Source organism: Ochotona curzoniae, unplaced genomic scaffold (genome assembly GCF_017591425.1).
Source record: "Ochotona curzoniae isolate NIBS_2020 unplaced genomic scaffold, NIBS_Ocur_1.0 contig_2021, whole genome shotgun sequence".
NCBI classification, from domain to species: domain Eukaryota; kingdom Metazoa; phylum Chordata; class Mammalia; order Lagomorpha; family Ochotonidae; genus Ochotona; species Ochotona curzoniae.
The window spans coordinates 12,414-32,577 of NW_024465294.1; the positions used below are offsets into that span (position 1 = coordinate 12,414).

Here is a 20,164-nt window from a genome sequence, read left to right on the forward strand (position 1 = left end):
CAGTTGAGTTTGGCTATCTACCCAGTTTCCTCAGCAAACCACATGCTGTATGTGCCACTCTAGGGCGGGGCCCATTCTGCTGCCAGCACTGAGGCACCAGCCAGCACGAACCTCCAATTCCCCAGCATCTCAGGGCCAGGATAATGGGGCCCTGGGTCCTCAGTGCCACCAGCACTCATGGTGTGGTCACTGCAACAGGCACAGCTCCCTCAGCAGGTGACCCCTATGCCTCTAGCTCACCCACCCAGCTGCCTCATCAGCAGCTCAAGGTCCACATGGCCTCAGCCAGTGCCTCCCATGCTCATGGGCCAGGCCCCACCCAGGAGGGTTCAGCCGACCCCACATACTTCCAGTCAGGACACACCAACACTCTGATTGCTGTTCCAGGACCAGGTAGGCTCAGCTCATGCAGTGCTCCAGAGCAAGTGGGGATCAGCCAGCAATCCTACTCCCTCAGCAGACCACTCAGCTGCCTGCTATTCAGAGCCAGCCCATTCTGCCAGGGACCCTGTGGCCCCGGTGGGCACTCCCTGTCACTCAGCTTGGCACTCCAGGGCCAGGCTGACACTGGACCTTCTGCGCTGTAACACACTCCCACAGACTGGTGGCCATGACAACTGGGCCTCTAGGGCACCACACTGCTCCATACCAACTACTATAGGACCAGATCCCTGCACTTCTAACCCACAGGCTGCTCCAAGGCCAGGCAGACACAGGTGGCGTGTCTAATGTTCCTAGATCCTGCCTGCCTGGCTGCCCTGCAGGGTGTTCCAGGACAATGCAGGCTCAGGAGGTTCTACCCTCCCCCCAGTACCCCAAGCCTGTCCACCATCCACTCTGGAGCCAGGCCAGCTGGCTGACACCCCTCCAGTTCCCAGCCTGCCACCTGGACTTCTAGCCCACCCACATCACTACCCCACCAACTGTTCCAGGCACATGTACACTCAGCCACCCACCTGCTCCCTCAGCAGGGCTGCCCACTGATCTAGGCTTGGGCCCATCTGACAGCAATCTGTAGCAACAGCCCATAGGATCTGAATCCCCGGGCCCAGAGCATGCCCACATCTGAGGGGAGCAGGGTGCCAAAGCACGTCCCAGGAATAGGAAAGGCCCTCTCAGGATGGCAGCCTCCCCAGGGCCAGGAGGCGGGGTTGGTCTCACCAGCAGGCAAACAGGAAGTCACAGGGATAGGCTGATGCCCTCGCTGCAATTATGTCATTGCAACTGGCCTATCAGGTAGCACCAAGTGGACCCACAGGGAGAAGTGATTGGTGGAGAGCAGTATAAAAGCAGCCGCTAAAAGCTATAAGATGGACCAGTAAAAGAACCACGGATGGAATGAGAAGAATGGGGCAGCAGAGAGGGGTAGAAAAGCTAAGCGAAAAGCTAAGGCATAGAGGGAGAAAAAGCAGCAGAGAGGGGTTACAAAAGCAGTAAGACCTATGCAGAGAAAAGTACAGGGACAAGAACGGGGGAAAGCAGCAGAGAGGGGTACAAAAGCAATAAGGCCTACGAGGAGAACAGGGAAAAAAGCAGCAGAGAGGGCTAGAAAAGCAGCAGAGAAGATCTACAGGGAAAAAAGCAGTGGAGAAAGAGTATAAAAGCAGCCGCTTTTGGCAATAAGGGGTCCGGTTGCGGTTCCGGCTTTTCCCAGACCCTCAAGAGTGTGCCTCGTAGGTAGTGTCACCGAAGGTCAGCCACACATGTCCCCCTCACTGCCCTGCTTACCTGTTTCGGCGAAAAAATGGCTCGTGTGGCCTCCCACATTCCCAGCCCACTTACCAGCCCCTCTACAGTCAGCGGGACTTGGCCAATGCCTCATGCACAACAAGCCGCTGGCCCCTGCTGCTCTTGGGGAAGGCAAGCTTCTCCATCAGCAACCCTTCCCACCACACCCCTTGCCTACAGATACTTGTCACCCACTCCAGGGACATACCAGCTGGCTAGCACCCAGCCACAGCCAGCATGCCCACCCTGCCACCATGTCCACCCTGCCACCCCACTTGTTGCTGCAGAGCCACACCGGCTTGGGCAGCAGCCATCGCATCCCCAGCCCACCTGTTCACTGCAACACCTCAAGGCCAGCTCTGCTGAAGGCTGCCCACACAAAGCAGGTTTGCATACTGTCCCATTTGCTGCTTCAGGGCCAGGTTCTGCTGGTGTCACTAGGCCCAAACCCTAGCCTGCCAGCCCCATTGGCTGCTCCAGGGCAGGATGGGATTGCCCAGTGACCATGCTCCCTCAGTAGGCAGCATGGCCACCTGCTGCTCTAGGACCTGGCCCATTTTGTCAGAGACCCTGGGTCCCGGCCTGGCATGCTCTGTCATTCCTCCTGGCACTTCAGGACCAGGTTCACTCCTCCAGGGACTGCCATACTTCTAATATTCTAGGCAGCCAGGCACAGGGCAACTGGACTGGAAACCCCTATGCCTTTAGCCTACCCACCCAATTGTGCCATGAGTTGCTCCAAGACCAGGTGGGCTCTGCCAATGCTTGCCAAGCTCCTAATGTCCACCTGTCCCACCACCATCCCCTGCTGCTCAAGGACCACTCCACAATGGCCGGTGCACCTGCCACCCTCCATCCACCCCAGGGCCAGGCTGGCCCACAGAACACCCCTCTCTTTCCCAGCTTGCCTCTAGGCTGCTACAGGGCCAGGCAGGCTCAGCTGTTGCCCCACATGACTCTAGCCCGCCTAAGCCACTCTCCCACCCACTGCTCTAGTGGCCCGCAGGAAGTTCCCCTAGCACCATAGGCATGCCTAGCATGCATGGGGTATGCTCCAGGGCCAGGGGGTGCTCAACCAGACAGCCCAGTCCCCAAGCCATCTGCTGGCTGCTCCAGGGCCAAGTCTGATAGGTCAGATCACCTTGTGTCCCTAGCCCACCCACTACCTGCTTCATTGCCAAGCTGGCTCCGCTGGTATCCCTGCACCCACAGGACTATCATCATCCATTGCATGGCCAGCTCAACTCTCCCAGGACCCCTCCCCACTGCACTCCTATCCTGCCCACCCTGCCACCCTCCCACTCTGCCACCCTCCCACCCTGCCAGCTGCTCCAGGATCTGCAGGGCTAGCCCAGTGACCCAGCATCCCCAGCACACCACTCACTGGCCTGCTCCTCCAACACCAGGTCCACTTGTCCTGTGTCCACTGCACACCTTGCACATCCATTCCACAGCAGCTTTCCCACTCTGGGGACAGGCCAGTTCAGTCGGTGACCCTCCTGCCCACAGTGCAATATCCCTTGTCCCCAGGACCAGGCTCCCAAGCCCAGGTCCCCAGCTCATCTAGCTTGCTTGCCCTGCCACCACACACCACAGCCAAGCCAGGGCTAGGCTGGCTTTAGTAGCGCCTCCTAAGTCCCCAGCTTGCCTGTTGATCATTAGTGCCAGGCAGGCTCAGCCAGTGCCCACAGCTACCCTCTGGCAGCTGGCTGCTCCAGGGTCACGTCGACTGTGCTGGCGCCTCCAGCTCGCAGGCATTCCACAGTCCGGCTGGCTCTGGCTATGCCTCCTGTGCCCACAGCCTTATTACCATCCTCTCCAGAGCCAGCTTGCCAGCCTCCCCATACCCAAACTATCTTGCCTGCCACTCCAGGGCCAGAAGGGCTTGGCCAGTTCCCCCAGCACCCATAGAGGCTGGCTGCTCATGGCTCCATCTTACAAGAGTTGCTCTTGCTCCCCTCCCCACAGTGCAGCACTTAAGTGTTCCAGAGTTGCTTCCTGCTTCTTCTGCTTTGGGCTGCAGTCTTCATACGGCAAAACTAGGACTTGAGATAATAAGATTGTTCTTCAAACAGTCATCAAAAGATGCTGTTACTTGCAAGCGTCACTGTGTCAGAGCTTCGTCCGTTCACATTCCATCCTTCTGACTGCGGCAACTCTGGCTAGAAAATCTTACGTTTTTTCTACACGTCTGTGCTGCATCTCTTGCAAGACTATGAGTTTCTCTTCAGCCTGGGCTCTAAGGGGGCATGAAGGAGACTGGTATGTGACATACTGCCACTTCAGGTCCCACGTGCAGAGAGGCATCCCTGGAAAGGAGTTATTTGACAAGTGAGCAGATAGCATTACATCGGTGGGCAAAGTGTGGCTTCCAATTTAGTGAACCTACACAAGCTGCTGACTTAGGACATTATCTTTAACAAAGAGTGAAAAACAAAATTCTCTACAAGTATGTGACAAAAGTTTCTTCCAAGAAACAGTTCAGTTTAGCTAAGTATTTCAAATGGAAAAATAACGAGTAGATAATTCACAATGAAAGAGGCCAGATGCACTGGAAAATCTGTTACAAATCCTTATGACAGAATTACCTAGTTAAGAAAGTAAGAAAGTTAGTAAAGTAGTTTTAAAATGTTAACACTAAGGGCCCGGCGGCGTGGCCTCGCGGCTAAAGTCCTCGCCTTGGACGCGCTGGAATCCCATATGGGTGCGGGTTCTAATCCCGGCAGCTACAATTCCCATCCAGCTCCCTGCTTGTGGCCTGGGAGAACAGTCGAGGACGGCCCAAAGCTTTGAGACCATGCACCTGTGTGGGATACCCAGAAGAACTTCCTGGATCCTGGCTTCGGATCGGCATAGCATCGGCCGTTGCAGTCACTTTTAGAGTGCATCATCGGATGGAAGATCTTTCTCACTGTCTCGCCTCCTCTCTGTATATCTGACTTTCCAATAAAGAAATAAAAAAAAAAATGTTAACACTAAGATACTCACTTTTGCCCATCACAAGTGTTTTCTTTCTTTAGGTCTTCGAGGTTTCTTTCCACGATATAAGCTGCCCACTTGAAGTAATGGGAAAAAAAATTAAAAGAAATGTAAGAAAGGAGGAAGAACATATGAGAGAAGGAAAAGGGTGACCATACCGTCTTCTTAAAACCACGTGTTTGAAATATATTCACCACATGGATGTTAAAAGCTTTTAAAAACATTTTAGGCACACCAGGGGATGGCATCATCCTGTTGCCATGCTCCCAGGGCACCAGGTGAGGGGGTGAGAGGGCTGAGGCTGCAGGCTTGGGTTGGGGGAAGGCTAAGGGCATAACACCGGTGGGCATTGGGGAACTGGGAGCTCATCACTAGGCAGGTGGAGAGAACCTGGGGATTTCCTTATGTGTCTGGTCCTGGGTGAGGTGAGGAGAGCAGAAGGGAGAGCCCCAGGTCAGCACACTGCTCTGGTGAGCTGGTGGACCAGGCCTGGAACCCGCAATGGGCCTGGATCTTGGGTGTGTAGAGGGGTAAGACACCAGGCCAGCACATATGACAGGAGCTCGGGACCCTGGTGGATGGCAGAATACAGGACCACCACACCACCCACTGGGCTTCCGAAGACTGGGCTAGGCACAAGGCTTGTGGGTTGATTAGAGAAAGGAGCAAGGAGATATGGGGTAGGAAGGACCATCCTGGGAGTATTGTGTGGATGAGGAATGGATCCTGAGGGACTCCCAATGACAAGGCCACTGTACTGCAGGTAAGCAAGGGGAATGAGACTCAGTGGATCGGAGGGGAGAGACCTAAAGATCTTTAAGGGTCAGACTGATGTACCAGCCCACATGGGAAACTTGGGCTGGGCTTGTTAGCATGGAACACTGCTGACCACCACACAGCAGCGCACATGAAATCTATGGCTGGGGACCTGTCTGACAGGGCTAGATCTCAGTATCTGACAGTGAGTGTTGGATAAGGGAATGGGTCACATTATGCTAAACCATGACACCAACCAGCATGCAAGAGAACCAGGGCCGCGGGTGAACCTAACCCTACGGAATTACATTAAAAAAAAAAAGCAATAGTTTGGAATTTAACATTAAATATGTCCATATAAAATGTTGACCTGAGGGGCAGGCAATTGGCACACAGCTTCAGTTGCTGCTTGGGGTGCCCACATTTCCTTCAGACTCCCCAGGTTTGACATTCATTCTGATTCTGCTTTCTGCTGACATGTAATTCTGGGAATCACACGCTCAGTAACGTAGGCTAGCCTGCTGCACCTGCTGGAAAATGTCAAGACTGCAAGCAGACTCTCTCAAACTGGTCACAGCACCCATTGGCCCATGCAAGACCTGCGGCTGGGAACAGGCCTGGTAGGGGACAACTGGAGAGAATTAGAGTTCGGACTGGAGGTGGGCCAGACTGAGCAGGATGCCTCACTCTGGTGCATTCTCAACCCTGGTGCATTGAAACCAACAACTTCTCAGAACTACCAAAATCACTCAAGAAACACCTTGGAATACTTCCCCACAATGGGGTCTCCTTGATCATCAAATGCTCATCTCCCCCACCACCAAGTACTGATGTAGTTTGACAACAAGGAGTGGCCCTCTTGACCTCTTCCCCAGTGGACACAGGAGAAGGAAAAAAAAAAGAAAAAAGTAAACATTTGTCTTAGCCACTTTCCTCAGTGTCTGAACCTGAACCTCCCCACCCTGATCAGAGGCTCATGTGGGAGTTCATCCCTCAACTATGTAAGTATAACAAAAAAGAAAATAAGAAATTAAATAAAAAAGGAGAGTAGCTGGGTTGGGTCCCTGCCACCCGTGTGGTGACTCAGGATGGAATTCCTGGTTCCTGGTTCCGGCCTGGCCCACGTGGGGACAAGTGGAGAATAAACTAGCAGGTAGAAGCGCTCTTGCTCGCTTGCACACTCTCTCTTTCCCCCCGTTCTTTGTCTTAAATGGATAATTCTACACCAGCATTAAATGTGGGTCGCAAAATTTGAAGAGATACCAAAGGAATGTATTTCTTAAAATTTTAAGCTTTCTAAACCATAAATGCAAATACTGACAATTCAGAAATGATGGAATCATACTAAAATTTACTTCAGTAAATCATACAATTTTACCCTCATTCCTGAAGGTCCTTATGCTGATCCCCCACTCAACATTACCAACACATTAACTCCAAGTATCCTTCAGAAGCATCTTCCCAGAATTCCTTGGACTTAACCATAAAATAAACAGTAAAAGACAATCTGACTCAGCAAAAAAGAGAGAGAGAGAGAGAGAGAATTGGAATCCAGAATAAAGAGGTCTGTCAGGGACTAAAAGGCAAAAGTTGGACCTAGAGCCAGGATGACACTGTGTTGTAACCCCTAGGCCTTTGGCGATATCTGCACATGAGCGCTCAACCTCTTCTGTGCCTGCTGCTGAACTTCACAGCCCAGAGCTCCTGAACGCAATGGCGCACACATCAAAACATACAGTTTTCATGTAGGGACTTTCAGAATCTCATCCAATCCTATTCTATTCTATTCAGGATTACTTATTATATTACTTATGACTCCCAAATTGATATTAAATCCCAAGCTTCAATTTTTGTTATAATAATACTGTCTTCTAAAGGCCAATCAATTCTTATTTCAACTCACATTTCTTTGACATAAATCATGTTTCAATAGGAAAGGCTAACTTCAATACCATTTGGGCATCTTACAAGTTTTAAAGTACTTAATTCTCACTTTAACACACTGAATAGATACCTGTTACCCAATCTTTAAGGATGAAAAAACTGAGTGAAAGGGCTGTTTAAGAAAACTGTCCACCATCACACAGATACACAGCCTGGCACCAGGCAACAAGCCCAGTCTGACTCCAGAATCCGGATTCCTGACCCCCCTTTCCTCTCCATAAAAGTCCAAGAACTCTCTCTGGAACACCACATCTTCATTCACAAATGCCTACTATACAACTCTAATTTAAAATTCCACGTGCACCACAAACTTAACATGTCCCTCAAACACAACGCTCTTTCAATTTTTCTCATCTCAACAAACAGTAAGAGCATCTAGGTATATCACCAAGTCAGAATATCAAGTCACTCTTACAACTCTCTAGTAGCAATGCGCTCTTCATCATAAAACATTGATTACAACTTCTATTTTCCATGTGGAAATGAAATTCATAATCAGTAAAACTTCCTACACATCCATAAATATGTTAATTTTAAACAAAAGGAGATTTAGCAAGAAACTTAAAAAAATGCATTTTAAAATGTAAAGGTTTAGGCATAGTATCTCCATTAGACAAAATAATAACTCAAAAATGAATGAAATTTTTAAGGTTCAAATACAGTGTTGCATAAGCAGTGTGATAAGTTGTGAAGATGATGTAATATGAAACAAAATCTTGGGCCCAGCACGATGGCACAGTGGTTAAGGTCCTCGCCTTGCACGCCCAGGATCCCAAATGGGCGCCGGTTCTAGTCCTGGCAGCCCCACTTCCCATCCAGCTCCCTGCCTGTGGCCCAGGAAAGCAGTCGACGATGGCCCAAAGCTTTGGGACCCTGCACCGCATGTGGGAGACCCAGAAGAGGCTCCTGGCTTGGATCGGCATAGCATTGGCCATTGCGCTAACTTGGGGCATGAATCATCGGACGGAAGATCTTCCTCTCTGTCTCTCCTCTCTGGATATCCGCCTTTCCAATAAAAAAATATATATATATTAAAAAAAAATCTCTAAGGCATTGAAAAGAATGCAATTCTACCATCTGCAACTGAATGGTCCGGATAGAGACTATTACGCTCAGTGAAATAAGTCAACCCCAAAAGGACAACCACCACGTGTTCTTTCTCATATAAGGCAGCCTTCAAGCAAACTTAAGATCAATAACCCTTTCCATACTGCTATTCTATATCCCCTCTGTTTTAATGTTTTTAAGATTTATTTATTTTTATTTCAAAGCCAGACTTACAAAAGAAGGAGAGACAGAGAAAAAAATCTTCCATCCACTGGTTCACTCCCCAGATGACCTCAATGGCGGGAGCTGAGCCAATCTGAACCCAGCAGCCAGGACCTCTTCTGGGTCTCCCGTTCAGGTGCAGGGTCCCAAGGCATTGGGCCATCCTGATCTGCTTTCCCAGGTCACAAGCAGGGAGCTGGAAGGGAGTTTGAACAGCCAAGGATGCAAACTGGTGCCCATATGGGATCCAGATGTGCACAAAGCAAGGACTTGAGCCACTAGGCTACCGTGGCCAGACCAATGTTCTTCATGTTTTGTTATCTCTCACCTGGCCTTGCATTTCTGTCTTTGTGATTCTCACCTATATGGCAAGCAAAATAAATTTTCTATTCTGCAGAGATTCTTTTTCCATTCCATCAATACTTATAGCAAACAGATAATATACCAGGCCTGCTCTAAAACTAGATCACAGCCTTCCCCCTCACTTAAGCATGAACAATTTAATCACCCACAGCAATTTTCAGTGCTTCATTTTCCATTTTATATGCTAAGATTCTGCACAAGATATTCCTTTTTTAGATGCTTATTTATTTTCACTGGAAAGTCAGATATACAGAGAGCAGGAGAGGCAGAGAGGAAGATCTTCTGTCTGTTAATTAACTCCTCAAGTGGCAGCAACCACCAGAGCTGTGGCACCAATCCGAAGCCAGGAGACAGGAGCCAGGAGATTCTTCTGAGTCTCCCACACAGTGCAGGGCTTTGGGCTGCCCTCAACTGCTTTCTCAGACCACAAACAGGGAGCTGGATGAGAAGCAGGGCTGCCTGGATCAGAACCGGTGCCTAAAAGGGATCCTGGTGCGGGCAAGGTGAGGATTTCAATCACTAGGCTACATGCCCAGCGCCCAAGATATTCTTTTAACAAAATGATATACAACATTTTAAAAGTTTGCAAATCCACTTTGCATGGTAACCATTACCATGCCATTAACAACTTAATGTTGCACTGGCACCATAGCCTAGCACCAAAAATCCTCTTCTTATACACGTCGGGATTCCATACAGGTGCCGGTTCTAATCCCAGCAGCCCTGCTTCCCATCCAGCTCCCTGCTTCTGAACTGGGAAAGCAGTCAACGATGGCCTAAAGTCTTGGGATTCTGTAACCACGTGGGAGACCCAGAAGAAGCTCCTGCCTCCTGGCTTCAGATCAGTGCAGCTCCAGCTGTTGCGGGCTTGGAGAGGGAATCAGTGGATGGAAGAGCTTCCTGTCTCTCTTCCTCTCTGTATATCTGACTTTACAATAAAAATAAAATAAATCTTAAAAAATAAAAACAGCCTAATGTCTTTATCCATCTTCTTCCATCCACCATGCAAGTCAACTCCAGGACTATGCTATGGCTCAGTCTGTCGTGGCCTGCCTCATCTCGGCATTTGCCAGTAGGTACTGTCACCTGGCCCAGCCTGGACCACCCCCACTTCCAAATCCAGCTCCTGTTTGTGCGGTTTGCAGCCTAGCCCAGCCCAGCTGGCACCTAGTCCTAGCCCTTGTGCATACTGGTATGTGTTGCAACTGAACCCGGTCCCACCCACACTCTATTCCAGTGCTCTGATTTGCAGGTGGCTGATGTGAACTGGTTCACTCTTGTCTGCCCCCACCTATGCCAAATGTATGCCCGTGGGTACCTTTCCCTACCTGGTCTGTGCTGCTCCCTATCATGGTTCTTGCCCTCACCTGCAGGAACTCTGTTCTGACAGGGGAGTTTTCTAGGCTCCCCAATCAGAACCTCTCCCAGTGCCAGATGTTGCACACACCAGTGGGTCCATGAGCCAGCCCTACTTAGTCCACCTCCTGTCATAGCAGGAACAATGGCCATTCTGGATTGGTCTTCAACCTGTTCTGGTTCTTACTCTTGGATGTTTCAGCCCAGCCAAGGCTCATCCTCACTCAGACATAGCTCACACATGGCTCAGCAGTGGCAGAGACCTAGCATAGCCCATCTTACTTCTACCTTGGTCCTCCAGAGTACCCGTTAGTACTAGAGTCTAGTCCGGCTCAGTGCAGCCAGCCCCAATCCACACTTGTGCCAAGGGACACTGCAGCCATATCCAAACCAGAACACAGCCCCCAATCCGGCTCCAGCACACACCAATAGGAGCCCTAACACAGCCTGGGTGTCCTCTTAGCTACCCAAACATGCCTGTCCCCAGCCATACATCACACATGTGCCAGTGGTTGCTCTAATCCAGCTTGGCATAGCCCCTCACCTATCCTCGCCTTTGCCTTAGATTCTGTGGCTTGGCATCCCTGCATCATGAAAACCAGTCGATGTAGGAGCCTAGCTTGGCATGCCCTGTGCTCCAGCCTGATTTCTGTTCCTGCTGGTGAGCCTAGGCTTGCTCAGCCCTGCCCAGTCCACCCTTTCCATGCACTATCCACACATTAGCCAACAGTTGGAGCTACTTTACTCAGCTTGCCCGACCCCAGGCCTGGAGCATGTGATCATCAGTGAGAGTTATGACCCACTAGGAGAGTTTCCCAGGTTCTCCCACTCAGCCCACTTCAGAATTCATACAGCCTTCTAAATCAGATTAGAAGGATTTTCACAATTTCTTCTCCAACCCATCCCAAAGAAAAGACAGTATCTCTTAAAGTTTCAAACACTACATGAATGGCCTCCCATAACCATGGAAACAATGTAGATGTGCATCCAAGGAATAGAATAGATAGAGAACAACAAGGAAAACTTAGAACCAGGAGGAAATGGTCAGCATGGACCCACACATACCTTACTATGTAGGACACAAAGATTAGTTACTCCTCACTAAGATATTGAAGATTGCTTTGCACACCCATCCTAAAACTGTTCTACAGCTCAACTGCTGACATATGTCTTGTTAGAGTTATAAGCCAGTTTAGACTATCCTAAAATCTGCCAAGGTCAGCAAAATTATGCTTAAACAATATAGACTGCTAAATACTAAAATGAAAATAGACACGAGACAGCTGAATTGTACCCTATAGCCATTTTAAGGTGTATAGAAGCTGGCTGTATATAAACTAAAATTGAAACCTCAATGAAATAATCACAGGATGAGGTTAAGAACTTGTATTTTTAACATATTGGTTACTCAATACCACATCAATTAATTCCATAATGATGTAAATTGCTGTTGATATTTTGCTGGGGCTTTTAATTTATCGGGATGATATTCTGCCAGCTCTGCCTTCAGACCAGAGATGGTCTCCCCAAGAAACCATAGAATTTATCTGGACAATAAGATGCTGGACTGTATGCTTGGTATATGCTTGCAATGAAAGAATCTTGACTGATTTTGAACTGTAATACTGCAACAAGGTGGAGGAATCCACCATGTGGGGAGGGTATGGGTAGGGGCCGGGTGAATCCCAGAGCCTATGAAACTGTGTCTCATAATGCAATGTAATAATAATAAAAAAGAGTCAATGAAACCAAAACTCTTGGGAAAAATGGCTTATGGACACTGATACCTGAGATTTTAGGCGTCTTGTTCTCTTTGGCCAATGATGCATCCTGGTGCCAGCTTCGGGGGAAGTTTGGGTATCAGTGAGAAGAACATCAGGTTCCACTTTTTCCTTAAGATCTAAATTAGGCATCAGCACGCCCTAAAAGACCAGAGCACAGAAAGTGTTTCCTGAGCAAAATCAGGTTTGACAAACACTGGAGAACAACACATTTCCAACAAACCTTCTATAAAACTTCATGAAACCAGATGACAATTCCACTACAATTTCATCTACAGACAAAAGGCAATCCCTATCAAAATGTCAGAATTTTTTTATTTGGTAGAAATTCAAACATCATTCTAAAATTCATGTGGAAGCTTAAATGGCTGGGAAACTTGGAAAAACCGTAATTCCCACTAACAAACACCAAAGTTACTTTCAAGCTACAGTGCTCAAAGTAGTGTGTTACTGAGATCTGCACAGACACATACAGTAGGACCACAACACAGAGTAGGTATTCCAACAACACCAAAGGATGTCTGAAACACAAGTTATAGTATTTTTCTACAAAAGTTTGGTTTATACATTAGGTACAGTATCAGATTAAAAAATATTAAATAGAATAATCACAATAACATACTATCATAAGACTTAGGTGAATGTGGTCATTGATCAAAAAAAAAAATCTTATTTTCATTTCATTTTTCCTGTGAGAGAAAACACATTATGACTTCTCTCGAGCATTTCCAAATTACCAACATCACTGCTGTTGTATTTTGGGATCATTTCTGTAAAATAAGAGAATATCTGGAGTGGGGGGCTGATGCTATGGCTCAGTGGCTAAATCCCCACTTTGCATGTGTCAGGAGCCTATATGGGCACCAGTTGGTGTCCTGGCTGCTTCACTTCCCATCCAGCTCCCCGTTTGCGGCCTTAGAAAGCCTTTGGGACCTGCACCCATGTGGGAGACCTAAAAGAGACTCCTGCCTCTGGGCTTTGCATCAGTTCAGCTACAGCCCTTGTGGCCACTTAGGAAGTCAACCTGCATACAAAAGATGTTTCTCTGTGTCTCTACTACTCTGCCTTTCCCCCCAAAATAAAAATCTTAAAAACAAAGAAAAGAAAAGCATATCTGGTTACCAGCATTGGAAAGGCATGACAGCCAGTCCGATAATTAAGATAGACACTGAACAGGGGCAAAGGGATAAATCCCATTCCAGACAGGACAGTGACCCACACAATAACATTTCTTCACACTAATCAGAATACCACACAACTACAAACTTACAAACCACTTAAAACTGGAATTTTCCATGCAATATTTTAATGCAACTGACTGCAGGTAATCAAAACCACAGAAAAAAATCTATGAAACCATAGACTGACTTACGCCTGGGGGTAAGGGAAGACCATCGCAATCCAATACAACAAAACAGTTCAGAAAGAATACTGTACATTCATGGCCAGCTGATTCTCAATACAGCTAGCCTAGTTAAATCAACAGAAAAACAATGCTGTTTACACAGTGCTCATCACAACTGAATATCCATATGCCCTCCATCCCCAAAAACTAACCTGCCTATGTACCTCACATTTTATACACATAGAAAAAGAAACAGTGCAAGCTGCACCATCAACTTCAGTGTGAAAGCCAATAGTTACAACCCCACTTGTGAGACCCACACCCCACACGCCAGTGCCTGAGTTCAAGTCCCAGCACCACTCCTAACTCAGCTCCCTGCCTGGCAGACAGCAGATGACTATGTAAGTACCTGAATCCCTGCCACCCACAAAGGAAATCTGGATTGAGTTCCTGGCTTCACCCTGGCTGGGAGGGAACCAGCACATGGAACCTTCTTCTCCTCTCTTTCAAATAAAATGAAAATAAGGGAATAAGTCAACTCAAAAGGAAATGCTTTGTAAATAAAGCTAAAAACACAGAACTTCTACATGGAGAAAAAAAAATGACTATAGTCATAAATAAGGAAAAGACTTCCTAAATGATACGAAAACTACAATCCATCAAAGGAAAACAGGAATCTACAAACCATTCTTCAAGCAGATACTATCAGAAAAATGAAAACACGAATTAAAGACAAGAATAAAGTTTTTGCAAATCATGTCTCTGCTTAAGCACTTGTATTTAGTATAACAAACTCTTACAAGTATACAAAGCCAACCCAACAAACACTTCATTCAGGAAGATACACAAACAACTAACATGAACATTAAACAATGCAAAGCATCATCAGTAGCCTTTAGGAAAATGCAAATGAGAACTACAAGGAAATACCAGTGCATACCTAATACAATGGCCATAACCAAAAGAGTGACAACAACTGTTTGCCCATGACATGGAAAAACCTCAAACCTCTACATTACTGGGCATAATGTAAAAACGGTTCAGCCATTTTGAAAAACATTCTGACAGTTTTCTTCTTAATAAATATAAATGTTACACAACACCTAGCAATTCCACTCTGTTAAGAGAAATGAACACATATGTCCACTGGAAGCGTTATACCTAAACAGGCATATTATTCTTCCTAACAGCCAAACACTGCAACTATCCACTGTTCATCAACTAGTAAACAAGCAATAAGGTACACACATACAAGGGAATATTACTCACCAATAAAAACAAATCAAGTGGGGCCCAGCACAGCAGTCTAGCAGTTACATCCCTAACTGGCAAGCTCCAGGATCCCATATGGGCACCATTCAGGCCCTAGCTGCTCCAGCTTCCCATCCAGCTCCCTGCTTGGAGCCTGCGAAAGCAGACAGGGATGGCCCAAAGCCTTGGGACCCTGCACCCATGTGGGAATCCCAGAAGAAGATCCTGGCTCCTGGCTTCGAACTACCTCAACTCTGGACACTGCGGCCACTTGGGGAGTGAACCAATGGATGTAAGAGCTTTATCTTTCTCCCTAAACTTGCCTTTCCAACAAAAAATAGTTTTAACATTCTCCCACAACAAGTTTCATTTTCATTGGAAAGCCAGATTTACAGAAAGATCTTTCATCCACAGGTTCACTCCTCAAAAGGCCACAACAGCCACAGCTGAGCTGCCAGAAAGCAGGAGCCTCTTCCAGGTCTCCCATGTGGGTGCAGGATCCCAAGGCTTTGGGCCATCCTTGACTGCTTTCCCAGGCCACAAGCAGGGAGATGGAAGGGAAAGTGGAGCAGCTGGGACACAAACCGGTGCCCATATGGGATCCTGGTGCATGCAAGGTGGGGTTTGGGCCACTAGGCTACCACACCAGGACCAATTGATCCACTTCTAAGAACAAGGCAGCAACTCACCATAAGACTGACACCACCAGACTGGAACAGCTCATATGAGTAGAGAATTCTTTCCTAGTGAGACTTTGAAGAGAGATCCAGTTTCTTTTCCTGGCAGATATCCCAAGCAGATATCGACTTTGGACCATTTCTTTTCTTCGCTGACCATTTCAAAACCTCCTTTGCTGGCAACAATCTAGATTAAAAACAAAAAAAAGAGTAAAAATTATTATTTAAGTAGAGGCAAGCATTATCTCATAAATACATAAATTGCTCTGGGCTGGGATTTTAGAGTTCCACAATTAAATGACAAAGGTGACATCTGTAATGTTTACAGGCAAACAAGAAATAGGACAATTACTGAAGCTTCTTTGTTGATTTTGTTGTTAAGATTGATTTCTTGCACCCAGCACACTGGTCTAGTGGCTAAAATCGTCGGCTTGAACGAGCCGGGATACCATATGGGTGCATGTTCATATCCCGACAGCCCCGTTTCCCATCCTACTCCCTGATCGTGGCCTAGGAAAGCAGTTGAGGACGGCCCAAAGCCTTGGGATCTTGCACCCATGTGGGAAAGCTGGAAGAGGTTGGAGGATCCGGACTTCAGATCATGTAGCCCCAGGCATTGCGGTCACTTGGGGAGTGAATCATCAGACAGAACATCTCTCTGTCTCTCCTCCTCTGTGCATATCTGACTTTGTAATAAAAATCAACAATCTTTTAAAAATGATTTATTTACTTTGGGCCCAGAGCGATAGCCTAGTGCCTAAAGTGCTCAACTTGCATACGCCAGGATTCTATATGAGCACTGGTTCATGTCCTGGCTGCTCCACATCCCATCCAGCTCCCCTGCTTGTGGCCTGGGAAAGCAGTCAAAGATGGCTCAAAGCCTTGGGACGCTGCACCCATGTGGGAGACCTGTAAGAAGCTCCTGGCTTCAGATTGGCTCAGTTCTGGCCGTTTTAGCTACTTGGGGAGTCAAACAGCAGACAGAGATCTTTCCCTCTGTCTCTCCTTCCCTATTTATATCTCACTTTCCAAAAAAAAAAATTAATTTAAAAACTTCATTTTTTGGAAAGGCAGATCAGATTCACAGAGAAAGAGAGGCAGAAAAGATCTTCATCCTCTGCTTCATCACCCAAGTGGCCATAATGGCCACAGCTGAGGCGAGCCAGAAGTTTCTTCCGACTCTCCCACAGGGGGATAAGGTCCCAAAGTTCTGAACCACCCTCTTCCTCTTTCTCAGAGCACAAGCGGGGAGCCAGATGGGAAGCAGAGCCGCCAGGACACACACTCAACCACAAGGGATCCTGGCACTTCCAGGTGAGCATTCAGTCATGGAGTCGTCATGCCAGTCCCTCTCAAGGGCTTTTTTGTAGCTGTTTGTTTATTAAGGTTTATTTATTTTTATTGCAAAGTCAGATACACAGAGAGAAGAAGAGACAGAGAAGATCTTCTGTTCATTGATTCACTTCCCACGAGGCTGCCACAGCTAGAACTGAGCCAATAGTCTAAAGCTAGGAGCCAGAAGCCTCCTCGGGGTCTCCCTTGTGGGTGCAATGTCCCAAAACTTTGGGCCGTCTTTGACTGCTTTCCCAGGCCACAAGCAGGGGAATGGGAGGCAAAGCTAACAGGAGTACAACTCGCACCCATATGGGATCATAGCACATTCAAAGCCAAGACTTAGCCACTAGCCTACCATGCTGGACCCCCTCTCTAAAGTTTTAAACGCTAAAGTTTAATTCATGTTAGAGTGCCTACACTGAAACTAGACATTTAACAGATTTACTCAATTTGGACCTCTTGCCTGGTTTGAAGAACAGACTAATTTCTGTATCTAACTAAATTCTTCAGGATATGTAACATAAAAGGCAGCAGATGAGGCTCAGCTGACAGATTCCTCTCGCATGGAAACCCAGCCTGAGTTCCTGACTCCTGGATGTGGCTGGGCCCTGCACTAGCAACTGCAGACATGTGGACAGCGTTCAGTGGAAGGGACATCTCCCTGTTGCTGATTCTCTGCCGCTCACATAAATCACAATGCAATAAGAATTAACATACACTTGCAGCAGCAATAATAGAAACAAAGAAACAAATACGCTTCCACATCATTTTACTGAACTCAAATGCTCCATAACTGAATTTTTAAAATTTAGACTCTTATTTGAAAGTGAAATGAGAAGAGCTCTTCCATCCACAGGAGCTTCATCCAGGTCCCCCATACAGGCGACAAGGGCTCAAGAACCTCCGCCTTCTTCCGCTGACTGTCCCAGGCCATCAGCAGGGGTTGCATGGAGTACAACAGCCAGGACCTGAGCAACGGGCTGGCGGCTGTGCAGGCAGCAGCTCTACTCATCATGAAACCAACTCAGGCTCACATCATTTCAATTTCTAAACATCACCAAACTAAGGACAAAAGCTCTCCACAAAACCAAGATTCTTTTGACGAAAAATATGCATGTATGTGTGTATTTTAAAACTAAAACCAACACACAGGGAAGAGACAGACACGTTTCTTCCATCCACTGGTCCACTCCCCAGATGCCCACAACAGCCAGGCTAAAGCCAGAAGCTGGAACTCCGCCTGGGCCTCCACATGGGTGCAGGGATCTAAGGAACTGGGCCATCTTCACCATTTCCGCTCAGGTCATTCTCAGGCAGCTGCATGAAGGCAGAGCAGTCAGGACTCACACTGGCAACACAGGCAGCAGTTTCATCCACGACACCACACAGGCCCCGAACCAAGTTTCTAATTCACTTCCCACTGACCTTCTTTCTCATTATACTAGAAGAAACCATCCAGCAAAAACATCATAAACCAAGGAAAACAAAGACTTGCAACAAAGGAAGAAGCAAAAGGAAAGCCCCAGAGGGTCTAGGCTAATAGCTGACCTTAAAAGCAGCTGGTCTGGAGTGAACAGCAAAGATAACTCCAGGAAACAGCAACATGGCCATGTGGGATGTCGGCACTACAGATGGTAGATTAGCGCACTGTGCCACAACACTAGCCCTCGCATACACTTGAACCAGAATATTAGCAGAAACTCTGACATTTCACTACTTATCTCTACAAAACCACTCCTACAGGAACAAGAGAGAGAATGAAATTTTCAGTGAAAACAAATCACTGGAATAATTGACTTAATCAAAAACTCAACGAAAATGTGATAAATTGGGGGCCAGCATTATGGCACAGTAGGCTAAGCTTCCACCTGTGGCGCAGGCATACCACTCAGGTGCCAGCTGGTGTCCTGGCTGCTTCACTGCCCATCCAGCTCCCAGCTTGTGGCTGTGAAGGCAATAAAGGACAGATCAAGTCCTTGGTCCCCTGCATTCATGCAGAAAGACTGGAGACCCAGAAAGGTAGGCTCAGCCTAAGCTATTATGGTGATTAGGCAAATCTGATGATGGATGAAGGATCTCTGTCTCTCCTATTCTCTGTGTTACTCTTACCAATAAAAATAAGTGAATGTTAAAAAGAGAGAGATCCACAGTACAATGGCTCATTGGCTAAATCCTCACCTTGCAAGCACTGGGATCCCATAGGGCTGACAGTTCCAGGTCCTGGCTGCTACACTTGGCATCCAATTCACTGCTTCTCTCTTTCCCTCCATTCCTCTCTTGTTACAAGAGATTGGTAAGTTGTCTTAAAAGGAATCCAAAACAACAAGCATTAGCTTACTCAAAAGCAGAGAAACAAACTCACGAAAGCACAAGAATGGGGACTGGGCCTCCTAGGTTAAGGGCCTGTGCCATGTTTGCACAGTGTGCCCCATTGCACATGGGGGACAGGGCAGCCAGCTCATCTCAGCCAGATGGGGATGTGCCATGTCAGAAAATGGAAAGCAGAACAGAACAGACCATTCTCCTGGCCAAGCTTGCAGCAAGTGCCTGGGCCTGTGGATGCACTAAGGTGGACTTGGTCAGCCAGTGGATCTGGAAAAGATCTTCTCAGCCCTGATGCAATCAAGTCAAAACTGCCCAAACCACTCAAGCAACACCCTGGGATGGCAGATGGCCAACACACAACCTCACCTCCAGGAACCTGCACTAAGTGCTAACCACTGCCCACCCTGGTAAACCCTGCATAAAGGTGATCAACAACCTCCCCTCCTGCACCCCTGCTGATGGCCAAGCTACCCTTGCCCTCAGGGACCTCAAAAAGACAGCAAGCCACCAGCAGCCCTTAATGACTCCAATATAACCCCAAGGACAGGCCTGTGCTCAAAGACACCAACAATGACCAACACACCACCTGCCCTCAAGGACCCCGGGCCAATGACCAAGCCACTGGATGACTTCCCAGACCCAGCACCCAGGGCCAAGCTGAGGCTAGCCCTGCTGGACCACACACAGAAAGCAAGCTGCCGCCTCCCCACCCGGACCCCATGCTGATGGCTAAGCCACTGCCTACCCTTCCTCCTGCACTGAAGACCAAGCCAACGCCTGGTCTCCAGGAACACACACTCAGGGCTAAGCCATGAATCAGCCTCCTAAACCCCACAGGAGTGCAAGTGGCCAACGCCCCTCCTGCACCCCTACTGATGGCCAAGCCACCGGCTCACCAGCTGACCCCACACCCAAGGACAAGCAGCCACCTGGCCTGCACTCCCAGACATGGGCTAGGGCCAAGCCGCCACCTCCCCTTCCTGGACCCCTGGACATTCGGGTGTCTTACCTTGTAGATGTCTGTGTTCTTGGTCACAGGTTGGATGGTGCTGGTG

At 47.9% G+C, this 20,164-nt stretch overlaps 1 long non-coding RNA gene across 2 annotated transcripts; it reads right to left on the reverse strand.

The window, feature by feature from the left end:
• Positions 1-3,942: 3,942 nt before the first annotated feature.
• On the reverse strand, positions 3,943-20,133 carry LOC121150086. 2 transcript variants are annotated; one of them, XR_005882927.1, is made up of 5 exons: positions 20,119-20,133; positions 15,462-15,636; positions 12,183-12,317; positions 4,717-4,784; positions 3,943-4,037 (listed from the first exon to the last, which is right to left on the reverse strand). It is a non-coding gene; the product is annotated as an uncharacterized LOC121150086 (long non-coding RNA). The 2 variants fall into 2 exon arrangements; XR_005882928.1 differs by lacking the exon at positions 3,943-4,037 and adding an exon at positions 4,516-4,531.
• Positions 20,134-20,164: the final 31 nt, after the last annotated feature.